The sequence below is a fragment of the Scaptodrosophila lebanonensis genome, unplaced genomic scaffold (genome assembly GCF_003285725.1).
Source record: "Scaptodrosophila lebanonensis strain 11010-0011.00,11010-0021.00 unplaced genomic scaffold, SlebRS2 tig00000043-arrow-pilon, whole genome shotgun sequence".
NCBI lineage: Eukaryota > Metazoa > Arthropoda > Insecta > Diptera > Drosophilidae > Scaptodrosophila > Scaptodrosophila lebanonensis.
In genome coordinates, this window is record NW_022060545.1 from 11,619,190 (window position 1) to 11,637,334 (window position 18,145).

General features: G+C 35.7%; 1 long non-coding RNA gene across 1 annotated transcript in view; it reads left to right on the top strand.

The window, feature by feature from the left end:
- The first annotated feature begins 1,648 nt into the window (after window positions 1-1,648).
- LOC115622891 overlaps window positions 1,649-18,145 on the top strand; it is a 120,976-nt gene continuing 104,479 nt past the window's right edge. The window contains exon 1 of the long non-coding RNA XR_003995362.1: window positions 1,649-1,879. This is a non-coding gene — a long non-coding RNA (uncharacterized LOC115622891). The remainder of the gene's footprint in view (window positions 1,880-18,145) is intronic.

Sequence of the window (18,145 nt, forward strand, 5' to 3'; positions counted from 1 at the left end):
TTGTGCTGTTCGGTGGTGGTGGCCATGGGGTCTCGCTAAATTGGCACATCTGTGTGTGTATCGCTCTCCTCGTCTCTCGCACTCATTCAAATGCCCACTCAACGCTCTCCTCACTCACTCACAATATATCACACAAACAGCTGACAGCATTTTTCCGCTGCTACTAATGCTGTTGCTGCTGCTGATGATGACATAAAAATGGAACAAATGGCCTATGAACGGTACAAATTAAGGCAATGCAAACAAAAATCCAATTGGAAAACAAAAGACTCGTTGCTTTTAAAAGCACAAACAAGCATACGCAGAAAAAAAGAAGCAAAAAACACAACATTTGTCGGATCACCGACATCCCATCCTATATATGCCTTATAAGTCGTGTTAAATTTATTCAAAACCTCTTGACTCTACGCTGACAAAGCAACCAGCAATAAAATGGTGAGGGGAGGGCAGGGGCTGCCAATCAACCCCTCAGAGCATAACAGTTGGCCGAGGGGTGTGCCTTTCGCGATGATGAGTGTTTGAGTATGTGCTAGGCCGCTGACCGCCCCTTCGCTCCCCGCACCCATATCCACACCCTTACTCCCCTCTCTAGCCACAACCACTGCCAGCCTTCTGTCAGTCCGTCCGTCTGTCTGTCTGTCTGTCTTTCTACATGGCAGGCATGTTTTGTTTGACAATTTTGATCCCTTTTTTGAAGTGCCTGGTTGGGTGGCTGGTTGGCTTGAGTTGGCTTGGGTTGGCTTGTGTGTTGAGTGACTTGCCGACTGGGTTGCCTGCTTGATGTTATTATTACATTTGTTTGCACATTTGTCGCAGCAATTGCTAGCAAATTGCCAGCATAGGCGCTCGTAAATCCACGTTCTGACAATTAGACGAGCAACGCCCCGCGTCCTTTATCGCCACAGCTGGCATTAAAATTGTTTTCATTCTCGAACCCTTTTCTCCCATTCCACTAAAAGTCAATTTAAAAGCTTTTGCACCTGTCTGATTGAACATTTGTTAGCACAGCTAGAATGATGTATGCGGCATTTAATGTGTAGCTTAGTTTTTTTTAAAAACTCAAAAAATAATAATCCCAAGAAAATACCAACAAATACTCATACTGAATGTAGAAATACCTTCACATGTTCAAAGTTACAATTTAGATTTGTGTGAGAATATTAATACATACTATACATTTCAAAAATAATATAGCATAGAAAGAAAAACTATAATCATATCAATTCTTTAAGTATTTTCGTTTAAAAAATTATTATAATTACAAAATACGAATTCTTCAGGAAACCAAAAAAAAAATGGTAATTGTTTAAAGAAGAGTATAAATAAAAATCTACGTGTTGTGCAAAAAAATGCAACAGAAATAATAATGAATTTTAGGAACAAATTAAATTTAGAATGCAATTTGAATTTTACTTGTCACGCACTTTTACGTAAAGAAGAACATTGTGTTTTCATTTTTTTTTAGAATTCTTATCCTTTTTTTTTGGCATTTCGATTGTTAAGTTTTGAATACAATATTTATTCTATCTTTAAGCTGACTTTCATAAATTTTTGTTCGCCCGATTTTAATTGCTACTTCTCGATTCTAAAAGTAGTTGAAACATTTATTTCTGTTTTCTAGTGTTGCTGCTGTAATCCAATAGTTTGGCCACACCTTGATATCTTATATATTTCCTATCTAGAGGCCAAGTTGAAAAGTGACGAATTCTTGTGAAGCCGAAAATATGAGTATACTGTGCATGCGGGTATATACGGCCATGAAACGCTACTAAATTGGACTTGAGAAATTCAGATATTTCTTTGAAAAACGTACATTGTTTGATATTCGAACTATCCTAATAACTCAATATTTTCAAAAAGTGAAGCAAAAGATATACGGGTAAGTACATATAAGTTTTTTATGGATATTTATAATTTACAGCAGTCTTTTTATTTGCTAAACTGCTTCAAAAAGAAACTTTTTTGTCGATCTTTTATTCAAAATTCGAATACAAAAATTTTACAAAATATTTAATTGTTATATATTGATACTCAAACGAGGAGATGTTTACAAAAGTAACGCTTTTTTCACTTCTTTTTCAATTCTTTAGTAACACTTTCTTTTGCAATTTTTTTCTTAACATTAAAAAAAGTTAATTTCATTTCCAAATCAAATTGTTTATAAAATAATTAAAATCTACAATCAGTATATTGCAATTTCGATCTTGTTTATAGCGAACCTCTATGATACCTTGATTAAGGAATTTTTTTAGAATGTCTACCCTGTAAGCGGAGTTACTATTTTGTTTATTTATTCTTATCTTTTTGATGAGGATTATAGCATATAAAAATCTGAAATCGAAAGATTCCATTAGCTAATGAAGACCTGTTAAAAGAGTATAAATGTTTATTGTGGGTCTTCTAAGCGAAGTTGTCCTCAAAAGTTTCTGAGAGTCCAAAGTGTATTTGTTAATTTATAGTCGCACGCTTATCTTTCAAATACCCAATTAATATCGTTGTATAATTCACATCACACACTTAATTAGCCAGAACATGCTCTGCCCATCGATCGACATTATAAAACACCTGTCAATGCCATTTGGAACTTCCGCCTCGCCTACGAAATGTACTGAACGGCATAAATTCCGCCAAGTACTAACCTATAAACTAATCAGGACAGCCATCAGAAAATACTGATACACTACTTGTACGATATTGTGTGTGTTCCAGTTTTGTTTTTGTTTTCTGATTGGTGCAAAACACCTGTAGGCCATACGTACGAATATGCCGGCCGAATCAAAAGCCAGTTTGGCCAAAAGATAATAAACGCCGATTAGAAATTCAAATGATGCAGCAAAACAAAAGTGAAAAAGTGAACAAACCACTCACATGTTTGGCTAATCAAATAGGTATATATTGTATATTCAACGCAGAACTTTCGAATCAATTATAAAAATAAAAAAAAATTAGCAACACCTGTGGCCTCTCAATCATGATGTTGATGATGACGGTGATGATGATATTAGTGGAGGAGGGCGGGGGGACGGTGGTCGTGTGTAGGAAACGTCCGTTTTGACTTGCACCGAAACAAGTGGGCCCTGAAAGCACCCATTCAGGTTTTTGTTTAGTGCAAAGTAATTTCAAAAGAACGACGACGTCTTTTCGAGTGTGTAAACAATTTTATCAGTTTGCACCGACGGGCTGGTTGGTAAATACTTAAAATAGACGATACTACACAAGTGCCTGGACTTGATTCATAAACAAACTAGAATGTGCACTCGGAAAAAGCGTAAGCTTGTAAATATATATTTTAAGTAGGGCAATTTATGTTCTCCAATCAGATATTAGTTCCTAAGTATTTAGTAGTAGATTTTAAAATGTAAGAAACACTTTTTCAAAGTTAATCAAAAGCCAGTCTATGTTTTTAGGGGAAACAAAAGTAAAGAACTTAAAGCGATTGCTCACGATAGAAATATGATGTAATCGGAAAAACAAAGATGTCATGTTTGGAAAAAAAAACTGTACCGATGGACCTTGTCACCAAAAACAAGCAAGCAAGTCCTGAAAAACACTCCTCGTGTACATTTGTAGCAGACGGATGGCGCCTATTACCAGTTCTTATTGGATATGCGGCGATAATAAGGGTTTATTTGGGATTTAAAATAAGACCTAATTGGATATCTGCCTAACTCCAAAGCAGAACTCAAAAGGTTATCTTTAACATCTTTTTTTTTATTTCTATATCCTCAGGAATGACAGCCGTCTTGGCCAATTTTTTTTGCAAAGGGCTTTTAGCAAATAGTACCTGGATGATTCAGATTATTCCCCTATTGCAAAGCAAAGGCGGTATAAGATTTTATCACAGTACTCGCAGTTCTTAGAAATTCTTTAAAAAGTTGAAAGGGGGCGTACATCAGCCTTGAATTTTTCTCTACGTGTAGAGCCGTAGAAACGTCTGCTGCCGGGTACATTTCAGGTGCCCACGCACTCCGTTACTTTTTATCAGACAAATGTTACGCACTACGCCCGCGCAATACACCACTAGGTACACTATCTAGAGGACCCTCCCCCAACGCCCCAGCCCACCCAACCTCTTAGCTGAGCAAGTCTTATCAGCGAACATTGCCAGATGGCCAACTTGCAAGAAGACGACGACATCGACGTATGCGTAGTTTATCGGAGCAACTGGAGCAAGTTACGTGTTTGGCTCTTTCTCCACATATATTTTAACAGGTGGTTGCACCGAGACATCGAGGCAGGCAACCAGGGCCCAAGGTTCATGGCGTGCCATTAGTGTAGGCTCTTATCGGACGCACGCTTTGGATCGGTTTTTTTTTTTTTTCATCACTCGCAGTATTATTATTTCAACTTGCCCGCGTGTTGCTTTTGTTTACGCGTATAATTAAGGTGATGAATTTATGGCGGAGCTCCCCTCTGAGTGGCCCCCGAGGCACATGTTTTAAGGCACTCGTATATGGTGCTGTTTTGCGTTTCAAGTGCACTTTTTAACTTGCTTGATTTTACTTTTTGTTTCTGTACTGTTTCTGTCTCCACCGAGATTGTGAATTAAAAATTTACATTCTACATCGACTATACTACTCCTTTGAAGCACTAAAAAGTAGTTGCTAGTTATGTTGTTGATAAAAATGTCAAAATAATTAGATTTAGCTCCCGAATTGCATTCAAGATTTTAAAATTTCTTTCTTTCTGCGTTTTTGGCGCAGCTATCAACTATGAATAGACAGGGTCTCCTCAGTGGCAGATCTCACAAATGAATTCTTGATAGTAGGGTTGCTGATAAAAATATCGAATGATTTCGATTTTGAATATAATTGATTTAAATTGAAATTAAATTGGTTTTGACTTAAAAAATAATTTTTATAAAATGTTCAATACCTGCTGTCAATAAAAATATAAAATATAGAACCAAAACACTTTTCAAAATTTTATAAAAACACGTTTTTTGACTTAGCAAAATCCATTAAAAATAAAATGAAAAACCGGTATTAACATTTTTATTTCCAAAGCAATTACAGGGCATGTTACATTCGGTATTGCTTCACAATAGCAGTCGACGCGATTTACAACTCACTTAGCAGCTTCTTTCCGGCGATCTGTCGATCGCTTTTCAAAAACAAAACAAAAAATTGATAAAACGACATGTATTTACAATTTATAGGCCCTTTTAATTGATTTTGTTGCACGGTTTTTGTGTAGCGGATATGTTTGCAATACCTTTTTTGAATCTGTCCACACGTCCACCTCTCTGTTTACATGCACCCCATGTACTCACTTGTAATCAGTGAGAAATGTGAGTGCAGAGTGAATTTGAATTTCCGACAGCCCGACTGCGGCTTAACACGGCTTGTTAATCATTTCGTGTGATATACTCGGGTCGTGATTTTGATGAAGAGACCATGAATTGGCAGCGTGTAAGGCGGGTGATGACATTCATTTAAAGAAACATTCATTCATTTCAGCGTGGCAGCATGTGGATGCGATTCACTTTAACAAACGAATCGTTTAAAAGGGGTAGCATTCGAAAAACATTGTCAAATAAATTAAAGTAATGAACTTGGAACTTTAAAGGACATGTTATAGAGCTAAAATATTATATATATATTGCTCAAACTTGTGTTTTTTTTTGAAATAAATCTTATATTTCATCTTTATTAAAGACAAGACAAATTTTATAAAGTTATCAGTTTTAAATATTGACAGTTTTATTCATTTTATTTTCAATATTCTATTATATTATTATTATGAATCGGCCTGCAGATTGAGGCCATAACATAATATTTAACATACATATACGCGACCAAAGTTTTACAATTAAACATTACATTATATACATTTGTACGTTTATAGCGAAAAGATTTCACTATTTGGGTTATTTAGTAAGATCGACCGGTTCTTCTCTTGGGCGAGCTGCGTAGAGGGGCCTGGCAGGACTATTCCGGTGTGTCGGTTTATTTGGAACTCCACAGTTTCCAGATTTCCATCATGATGCAGAGCTTCAAGTTCATGTCCAAATAAATGAAAAATTGAAGTTGGAAGATGACATATATTTAAAGTAAAACTAAATTATAAGTACAAGAAAGAAAGAAAATGTTATCTAACAGTGCAAATCATTAAATCATATCCATAATATGTTGCAATTCGCCATAATAACTTTAATCTACAATTTTCAGATAGTTACTTATGAATTATTTGGCATTCAATCAAAAACATCATTAGATACGGCAAAAACATTAATTTTCATCAAAGTGTTACCACATAGACTATTGTTGTAAAATATCTAAATTTTCAAGACTATAAATACATAGAAAAATGAAATTTTGACGGGAATTATTTTGCATACTAACCAACAAAATTTAATTAATTAAATTAATTATATCGGGCATGCCTCCGAAAGGACACCCTCTTAACGACAATCAAAGTTTTGAGAATTATACGTACGTGCTTATCTAAATACAATTATAATGCAGTGAATCAGCTTTTGACTTACAATTTTATTACACATTTGTGTAATCAATTTATCAAATAATGGCTCCCGAACACTTTATACAGAATCTGATAGGAAAACTACTGTCAATTCGAATGAGACGTACACACTTACTTGTACATATATCACATGTTACAGAATCACCGTATGACTCACTAAATGTGCTTTAATTGCAACTCGCCTTGCAGATGAGTCAGACAAACTCTATTTAGATTATTCTTAAATATTTGAACTTCCATGAAATATCTGGTTTAGGGGCTCAATTGTCTAAACCACAACTTTTAAAACTAAATAGGGATGAGAGATCGAAAACAGGCCGTAAACTTGAAATTTATTTGTCACTATCTAACTTAATACATATATGAGTAACTTAAATATTTTTACTTACCTAACGCGTGTCCAATTGCCACACACTTCCATGAACGTTTGTGGGATGCATTTCTGAAGGAATATATAATATTGTTCGCTAGCTTAAGGAAGCCTGGGAAGCCGTAATCCAAATATGTTGTTTCCAAAGAAATCTGTTCTTTTCCTTGTAGTATAAACAGCTGAAAGGAAAGTCCCACTTAACGCAAACTATTATGTAGAGTACTCGAGATTTTATAATTCTTTTGAGATAGGTGTCAATGCTATTTGCCTACTTCCCTGATCAAAAGTGTTTTATCAGCAGATAATTTCGATTAGAGAATACAGTCTTATGATTGCCGACTGAAATCAGTGATTAACGATTGTGATTAGCACAATTTTCTAATCATTATTGACGAAAAACAATTGAATAAATTATATGATTTTTGATTCGAATGAGAAATCAAATTCTTTGAGTGCGAAAAAACAGGAACTTTGGTTATCTATTGCAGCCAATTTTGATTAAATTTGATTAAAGCTTTCAAGTGTTTTTTTTTTTTTTGAGTTTGTATATTTAAGTAAAAGTTCTTACTGGTCTATAAAAAGGCATGTAATATGTATTGTGTGAAGACTTAATTGGAAATAGATTGCACAGATTTATTGATCAACGATATGTAGTACTTATATTGATATTGATTGTATATCTGCCAACTGAAGCCAAGAATACTATTTTGTAATATTTGAAAAACAATATCTTCGAGGTTGAGATTAAAGTATAAGATTATTCGTCAGATTCTTAAAATTGTAGTCACGTAAAGTATTACTAGTATATTTGGACTGACTCCGTGATCTTTTTTCTCGGATATGAAACTATTGATTGCTAATTTTAAGTGTTTTGGCTGGAGAGAAATGCTTTGTCCCTATCTGTCTAGTAACAGGGAGGACGAATATCAGAGCTATTAATGGAGTGCGTCCTGTACATATGTAAGTGCCTTCTATCCTGTTGATGGGCCCTTCTAAATTAGACGACCCTTCGGAAAAGAAATTTTCCAAACATCAGCTTACTTACTGTAGAAATCTCAAATATTATGGATTAAGTGGCCGACCTTCCATAATTTGCACAACAGCTGCTGTGTCTCAATTACCTTATAATCAATCCAAATCTAAGCAATTGTCTGTCTACTATATATATGTATTAAACAACTCGGATAAGTACGCGTAACTAATTTTCAATTACAAAACTCAGTGCGCATTTAAAAAACCATTTAGCTCGAGACTTAAATATAAATAATTAGTTACGACTGCATAAAGATAAAAAGCCAAATTAGACGCTAATTTTCAAGCCGCAATTGTTGGCGCTGACGGTCGCCATAAAGTGCAACAACAACTGCAGCAACAACACCAAAAACAATCACATCAATTGGAACTGTAGCAATAGCCGATAGCCAAGTGTGGCTAACTGTGGTGCTGGTGGTCGTGATGGTGGTGGTGGTGGTGGTGGTGCTGGTGTTGCCAGGCAGCTTAAGCATTTACGAAATGTTTTGCAGCGCAAATAACTCAATTGAAATGCCAACGGAACTGACACGCAGAGACAAGAAATTGAAAATTAAAATTGAAATTGCGAAAAATAAAAATAAACATACCAGTACTCGTAAAAACCGTAGCGGCGAAACAATTGAAAAGGTTAGCGAGCAGTTGCAACGAAGCTGTGGACTAATTAGAAAACCGGCAGCAGCGACGACAGCAACAGCGACTAATTACTCTTCGAAGGTGTGCAATAGAGATGGGCATGGGTCGTGAGGCTGCGTGAAAAAAATGCATCGTCATGCTACAAACTAAACAGAAATACATTGATGCGACTTGGCTTGCATTTGATTTGTGATTATATTTTAAGAGATCTGAACAGAGATAGATACTGACCTAGATGGGTAATGCTTTAATACTTGTAAGCATATTTCAGATAAGTTGTAAGCAAACAAGTTGAAGAAGAATACTAATAGAGCAGTGAAAAGTTCTCTTAAAACAAGTATGCCAGTTTAACTTTTGGGCAAGAATTTTAAATTAAAATTCCAAGTTCTTCATAAATAACATTAATTTTTGCGAATTTGAATCATTTCTAATTACAGAAAATACTTCATAAACGTGTGTTAAAATATTATGTGTAAATGGAATACAAATTAGTTGGTTTTCAAAGTATGGTTAGTCTAAAAATAAAAAAAGGCTCTTCTGCTGTCAACTTTACAAGTTTTGCAAAATAAGTATATTAGAAGAATTTGATTATTTCATTGATGAGTTCAGATTTTCATTAATAAAATGTATTTTCGAATAAAACAATATTCATTTGAAATAACTCAGATCATTTTCTAGTCCAAAACTTAAAGTTTTATTAACTCTACATGTCATGTAACCTAATTTCGAATTGAAACAAAAGTCGTGGTTTATTAAGGAGAACAGTTCTGTTCATTGTTAATCATTATTTAAAAACACTAAACACTCTACAGCTTTAAAAATTTGGGTGGAAATAAAAAATACCATAAAGAGAGGAAAACCTATTCAAAAATAAATAAATAAAAAAGGCAACAAAAAATAAATTTCACAATTTTTTTTATATAGTTTCGAGTGCATTAAGTCTATTCGAAAATTTGATGGCTGCAAGTAAATAGATTTATTAATTTTCTTAAAATTGCAGTCACACTTGTGGATGCCCTCCTTTTAAAGCCGCGTGCGTGCCCATCGCTAGCATGCAGGGAGGCCAGAAGGAGAAGGCACTCGAACGTGTGAGCGAGCAAGCGAGTCTGAGCTGAGCTCTGAACTGCTAGTTGACGATGCGGCAGCAAGTGGGCAGCGGCGGCGAAGGTGCAGCTGGCTGGGCTGACTAGCGATTGGATTGGCGCAGGTGCAAGTTGCTGGCGCTAAGCTGTTGTTGGCGGTGGCGGTGGCGGTGGTGCTGGCAGTGGCGGTGGCGGTTTGCGTTGGTTGTGGTAGCACAGGTGGCTCGCAGCGCCGTCATCAGCGACGAGTTGCTGACTCAACTATAGCTTGAAAACACACATATAGCAATTATCGCAGTTGTTCGCAGGCGGCTCCACAACGTTCATTGTCTGCTATTTGCTTTGCTATTTGAGAAGCTTTTGCGTTAGCCGACATTTAAGCACATTGGCTATCGATTTAATTTCAACTACATCGTCGTCCATAAATTTTCTTTTGGCCGCGCACTCTCAGAGACAGGCGCCCGCCCGCACTTCAGCTGCCCAGCTGCCCGGGCTGCCGGGGCTGCCAAGCTGCCAGACTGGGGCCATATTTTAACAATTTGTTAACTGCACCCAAACGTGCCGCAAACTCAATGCGACCCACTCTCGTAAATCTTGGCCCAGTCGGCAGGTTGACAGATTCGTTAAATTTTTGTTGGCTCTGCACGGCGCATGCGCGCAGTTTGAACTTCGAATTCCTCTTCCTCTTCTTCCCCCACCTATCTGCACTCAGCATTAATTTGCACTTTCCGCTGCGTTAAATGTCGCAGATATTTCGGTGTCGCCGTCGTTGTTGCAATTACCATTTTATGCGCTGCTTTTGAAGGTTTTATGAGCGTTACGGTCAAAGTTCAGGCATGCAAATTGCATGCAAATGACAGAAGTGCGCGTACGCGACTTACGCGAAGTTACGAGGAAGTTAGCACAATTTCCAAAGCCGGAATATAGCCGGAAGCAAGAGATATGTTAGATCGTGAAAGTTGAAAAAGTCCCGTGAAGTTCGTGAAGACCCTTTCACTCTTTGATTGTCAAAAAGGGAGGGAGGAGGTAATTAGAGCGTGAACGAATAGCAAATATTAACAAAATATTTTGTTGATCATTACATTATTGGTGATGATGATTTACTGTGAATACTTAAATTTTTTTCGAACATCAATATACTATGATTTTGATTTTTCCAGAGCTACGAGTGGACAAATGATATGCCAGATGAAAATAATACAAAAATTAACTTATAAGGAAACACAACCCCAAGAACAGATGATGAAGATGTGTATTTATATTTTATCTTTTATGATTTATGTACATATTTCAATTTTTATTTATTATTAGTTTAATTTATTACACTTGTTTCTTATTTTTTATTTTTTTCATCTTCATCTCAATGTCTCTGACGCAGTAGTTGAGAGGTGAAGATTGAAGTTCAATTTGGAATAAAAAAAACTACGTACTTCGAACTTGCCCATTTGTATTCCCTAGAAAATAACTTATCAATCGCTATAAATTATACGAATGAAAGACTTTGATACTTGTATAACAAAGAAAAATATTGCTATAGATTTACAATGTGATTACTTAGTTTCAACCAAAAGGAACGATTGCACATCTATGAACACATATTCAAGCAATTTCATATTATTGAATGTTCAGACACGAGCCATCTCTTGTTTCCAATTCGTAAACTATAATACACAGAAACGTATTATGGAAATTATATGTTGTTTTCAAAATTATACGCATTCGATGTCTAAACAAATGCACGAAATTCAACAAAATCGATTTGCGTGTTGATATTGAAGTAAATATATTTATGACAGGAAGGGAAATTTTTCAGTATGTTTGTATGCGGGAATTTTCCCAAGAGAATTTGTTAGGAATTCAATTCAATTCAATTTGATGGAAATGTATTTTTACAAGAAATATTAAAATTGTTGTTTGATTTAAATGTTCGCAGAAGGATTTCAGTTCGATTCCTATTGAAAATTTCTACCTTATTTTCAATTTAGCAGTCGCTTTATCTTTGCAGCAAGTGGATATTAAAAATTTCCAATTAGGGCGCGATTTTTTAAGTTCTTTGATTATAGTACAAAATGCTATTCCACAAAGCATATGTATGTAATAACTATGTACGGTTAGAAGCAGCAAAATATCACTATTATCTATTCTAAAATAGATTACAAATAGATTATAGATTAAAATATTGCGTCGAAATTCCGATAAATGGTATATACGAATTTTTCCATTACATTTTCACTTATGTATATTTAATTCAAAGTCTCGGATGTTTCAAAATATAATAAAGTTTCTTCATGTTTGCGAAAGTATTGGAAAATATTCCGAGCTTTAAATATGGTCATTAGTAAGGTCGGAAGAAGCAAAGTATGATTAATTGCTATCTTATAATGTCTTGACTAGCCTTTATAAGACTGAGGAAGTTGCGAAAAAGTTGGGCTATCATTATTCATTTATTTCATGGCAAATAAACAGCCTTAGATGTTTTGAAACGATTTAAAGTTTCGTCTTATTTCGAAAAGTTTTGGAAAGCATCACCTAATTTTTACATCGCTAACAGTTGCTTTTGGATCCATTAGCACTTAACTAATGTTATTTATACTCTAGAACATAAGTAGTTACCTTTTTTTGTTTTTGTTGACATTAACGCTTGTCTGTTATTTGGGACAATAAAGTTCGAAGATTATTACGACTTTAGTGCAACAACAACTACTTCCGCTGCCGACTGCAATACAAATTGTCTGCTCATCAGCACATAAATCTTAAAAATGCAACAACAATAACGTCTCAAAGCCAAATTAACCTTCAACAAAAAAACTGCACGAACAACAACATCCACATGCAACGTAAGTTTCGAATCTTTCCGCAATGCGACGCCGCCGGTAAGTCGTCAGATGAGCGGAACGAACAGACAAAGCAAAGAGAATGAAGCAACAACAACAATACAGCATGAGAGCAAACATTGAAGATGAGACTACGGCAGCTACGAGGGCTGTTTCCTACATTAAGGGAATGATCATTCGAGTTCTCTGACCTCAAATCATCGTGAAGTTGAAGTCCTTTGAGTGTAAACATTATCAGCACGCTTTTTTAATTCTTAAAACTTATTTGAAAATTTAATCGAACTCTGAACACTTTTGAGCGAAAATTTTCCACAATTTTTGACTCATTTATCGCAAAAAAACTGCGTTAATTAACTTTACTTGATTAGAAGTGATTGAGCAGCATCTAAAGCCACAAAATTAATCGTGGACGTCCAGGATAATTTTTGGATAGGACTTTCAAAAACGGTTTTGATGATGAAGAAGATATGTCCGCGTTGGGAAAAAGCTCATGTCGATTTTTTGATAGAAATTCTTGTCGAAGCATCTTAACAGAAGACCAATTTTTGGATTTAGACATATGAGGCCCAAATAAAAAAGCTGTCTATAAAGACAAGCAAAAACCAACGAAAATTGTTCGAATTATTTTCAAGAAAGTTTTTATTCGTTTCTTCGGCTAAACTGATAAAAATATAACGAATATAACTTTGAAAGAATGTATAACGGAAATAGTATACAAGAAGTATTTAGTGAATTAAGAAAAACCAACTGTCAAAGATGGGAAATATTGAATTCATGGATTGCCAATAACTTCCTTCTTTTCCAATATATCAAATAAAACAATTGCAAAGCAAATGTTTCTCGACGCCTGAGGAAGCTGTTGAAGACTTTGTACCGCCTTCTGAGTGCAAGAGTGCCTCGAAATTCGATTCAACTGTATTGAGTTTTTATACCATATAGCCCTATAATTCGCAATCGATTGCTGATGAGAAAGGAGGTGAATCTTTCCAACCCAACTATACAGACATGCTGTTTGCTGTTTTGTAGCGTGTTTTGAAAAGAAAATCATCATAGATTTCCAAAGTAAAGTAGGCAGCCCTCGCACTATGTGTGAGATATGCAAGTTGGAGATTCATATTATAGAAAAAAAAAAAACAATTATGTGAGGCGTGGGCAGACGGCGATGACAACGAGACGATGGCAGGTGCGTCTCATTGACGGTCTCGCTGCTGCCCACAATGACGAACGTCGAACGAACAAGCGAGCGACTGACTGACTAACTGCCTGACAAGTTGTATGACATTGCAATGCCGCCGGCGTCGACGACAACAACAACAAAAACAACAAAAGCAGCAGCAGCAACGACAGCAACAGTATAGAAATAACAACAACAACACCAACTGCGCTTGAGGTCGCCCATGGCTTATACAATGCAATAGCACGCGAAATTGGCTTTTAATTTTTTTGTTTTGCTAAACTAAAAACAGACAAACTAATGCAAAATATGGATCTTTATTTTTTATTACAAAGTCTCGAGCAGATAAACAAAACAATTAAGGCACGTGCATGAGCACTCTGAAAAGCGTATCTGGCTGGGGCTGGGAGGTTGGCTTTTCTAGTGTCTGGTAGGAGGTACAGCTGGTGAGGTGGTGGCTGTGGTTGTGGTGGTGGCTTGCTAAACCAGTTAAAAGTCGAAATGCAACAACAAAAACAGTAATAGCAACTGACATCTGACAACTTTATCTATAATTGTCTGTCATCTCTCACCACACCCCAAACAAAAAACTAACTCACAGTTTTGATGCGAAACACGTTTTAACGCTCAAAAGTCCGTGGGGAAATCTTAGCAACGTGCATAATTCATAAATGCCGAGATGGCCAACACAGATAGCTCTTAGGGGTTGCTAGCCGAACAGTCAATGAAGGCACTGCTCGAAGGGGTAGAGAGGCACGCGAAGCGCGAGAAGCACGCCCCAAATATTTAAGACAGCAGCCCGACCATATGTCGTATTGCCAAAGTGTTGCCAAGGCACAAGCGAGGATCGCTGGCAATACATGACGTATGCGTAATTTAAGCTGCACCAACACTGAGCAAAAACAGTTGTAAGTAATTATTCTTTGAAGTCTGTAATACATTTTTAATGCAACTAAAATGTACGAGAAATTCAAGATAATCATGATCTGAGTCTACTTGTTGGTAGAATTTATAGCTGAAAATCAAACATTAAAGTCCTGGATACCACAAATCTTAAAAATAAAGCCCCTACTCCAAACAATTTTATTGTTTAAAAATGTTCCAAATTTTTTAAAAAATTTTACAATTATTTTCAATATTATAACAAGAAATTAAGTTTTCAAAAAATGTTCAGCATTATTGTAAAAATATTACCCATAATCACGAAAATTTCCGCTTCAAAAATGCCTAAAAAAGCTAAGCTAACTGGGGATAGTTGTGGAAATTTAGAATGAAACCATAAACTCGTGTTGCCTACGAATCAGGAGAGTCTACGTACCTAGTTTGATCAATGTGGGTTCACAGGTTTTCGAAATCCAGACGTTCATACAGACAGACGTTAACGAGGACAGATAGACAGGCTTGTCTAGGCAGCTTTGTCTTATCATGCTGACTAGCAGTATAACATTTTAAGAGGTTGGAGATGTGTCCTGCAGTCTGTTATACAGTCTGTTCGTACCTCAAGCGCTTCTCACCATTTGGATACAGGGTATAATAAGCTGTCTCTACCGGAAAGATATTAACGTTTTACTCATATTATCTGAAGCTCAATAACACAAAAGCAAGTATTAGACATAAATAGTTATATTGAGAAATGGGATCTGTTAGTTATTTCCATCATTCTGTTTCTAGCAAATAAATAAGGGTATTATTTTTCAACAAATATAAGACTTGACACGTAATATTTTTATAAAATATAGCGAGAGCGCAGCGTGAGCTTACGTTGATATTAGAATGGCTCTTTTTTTTCTGAGTGAAGGAGAATGTGTTGCACTAATTGAGTTGCCGTTGTTGATGCCTTCGCTGCTGTGGCCGTTGCATGTGCCAAAAGCGCTCCACAGCCGTCTGTCCTCCAACGTCTATTGCCCCTTGTCTCCCATCCCCCACATCCCAACTGGCATCTTCTTCGCAAACCCACCCGCCGACTCGACATGTGTGCGACCATGGGGAATTATTAGGTTACAATTTGATGCGAGCGGCCTAAGTGGTGCAGTCGCCGACGATTATGACAGATGGTTGCTGCTGCTGCTGCTGTTGTTGTTGTTGTTGCTGTTGCTGTTCTGGTTGTTGTTGCCAGTGGAGTGGCAGCTTCTCGAGTGTTGCCTCCGCTGTGCTTTTTGGCATGTGGCTCTGAGCTCAGAGCAGGCGAGCCACATGTTATGATTGGTTTTTACAGCGTCAGCGGCGTCGTGGGTGTGGGTTTCTCTGACTCTGCCACTGCCAGTGCCTTAAAGTCCAAATACAAATAAACATACTTGCACACATACACTCATGCATATGTATGTGTGTAGCTGTGTGTGTGTTATTCATGGTACGTGCTACTGTGCGGCGCACCAATTGCAAAAAGTTATTACATTTTTCATATTTTTGTTGTTGTTTTTAGACAGCGCCTTCCTTTTCCATACCGAGCTGCAGAATGTACGTATGGATGTATGTATGTATATATGTACGTATGTATGTGTGTCTGCCTTGTTTATAGTTTAATGGGCTTGGCCATAGGGTTAACACGTGTCGTACGTGTTGCCATTAACGTAAACATTTCGGATGCGTTTTCTGAGTGCCTGCCAAATAGCTTTGATGTAATATAAATCGTTCAATGGGTCAACTAAATAACATCGCCATTTTTTACACACAAAGTTGTGAATTTATTACAGACAGCATAAGTAGTAGTAGTGGCTGTGTGTGTATGTGTGTGTGTGTGTGGAAATATATTTTGAGAAATCAACAAATGTATTTTCGCTTTTATCCACTGGGTCAATGGCAAATAAAAGTGCAGCGTTCGGCACAGTAGGTGGGTGGGAAGGAGTTCAACATTTTGTAAGTATGTCAATAAAACAAAATGAGTCGCTATTTAAATTTTCTTCTTATTTTTTGGGGTTGTTTTCAATTTCTGAAAATTCCCAATATCAATTCGGAGGAATTCAAGTTGTTGTATTATTTTTGTATTAAGTGAGCAATTTAGTGCTTTTAAAGGGTTATTTTTAATGCGCTTTAAGAATATTTAAATGAAATAAGACGGCCACGTTTTTTTTTTTGGGGGTAGTTTTAATTTCCGAATACATTATATTTTCACATAATTTGCGAAATAATCGTATGTAACTCAATTCCACACATTGTATGAATCATAAATTCGCATTTGCAACATCAGTTTTTTAATTGATTTTCAATCTTCGCTTCGGTCACACTAAACACCTTTTTGATATTCTCTCATTCACAAACATTGGCCAATTCTGTAATACTAATATTCCCAATTCAGTAAATCACATTTGCCAACTGGTGACCCAACCACCTCTTTTTATAATCCCTCTGAAGACAATACCTCTACCTTACTTCAGAGGTTAAATTTTTGAGAGACCTACATTATTTAATCAGTTATACGCAGAAGCTTATTCCAATTGGTGACCATTTTACAGTCTCTCTAAAGACAATATTCAAATTCTCGTAAAGATTCTTACACGTAAATTATAGTTTCAATTACAATTTAAAAAGCCAACCTACAACAATTTAAATATAGGAAAACAAAATTTACCTTTCTTTCTATGGAATTGTTCAAGCCGCATCATGTGACGGCTTTTGGAAATGAAGCGCTATTAAGACTTAAGCTCAAATCGCACATTATTATTCCCTCAATATTAGAAAACAACAAAACGGAATTTCAATAAATTAAAACATTAAAATAACTATAAATTATTTCAAAGTAAATTTACGACTGAAATCTTAGCAAGTATCTAAGCGGGTAATATCAATTTTGCTTGGAAAGTCATAAGTAAACATCATTTTTATTACCTTTGTATTAAATAAGCATTTCTAACACTTGGAAGTTCCTTTAAATAAATGAATTAATGAATAGATGTAACCATCATTTAGTTGTAGTCATAAACTATTAATTAAAAATCACTTTTTGATGTGGAGGTGTGAGAAAACATAAAAATTCCATTTTAACGAGAAAAACGTTAAAGTCGTGCCAACCCATCTTTTGAATACACTGCACACTATTTTCTTGTGTCAATCATTTTTATAAAAAACTTCAGATTATGGTGAGGCATTATAAAAAACTCTTAAGAATCAGATTTGGCTACGATTCCAAAATAAACATGTTTTAAGATCTAGATATACATAAATAACTAAAGTCTCGCAATAGTTGGGAACTAAACTCGAGCCCTAAGTCTACCTATATGCTAATAAAGGAGACAATAGGTTTCATTAAGTCTTTAAAACTACATTTAAACGAGAAACAATTATTTTATTTACATTCAAACGTATTTAGATACCCACCAGTTTTAAGGTAATAGTTTTAAATTTGGTAAAAATATATATATATACATAAATCTTAATTAATTGTGAAATGCTAGGAATTAATATTCACTATTCACTAATAGGTCATTGAATAAGATTTTCATCATTAGGTGAAAAAGAATAAAAAAAAATTAATAAATTGCTAAAAAGAATTATGCAAGTATTATTAAATTAATTTCATTTAAAGCATTGATTGTTTCGG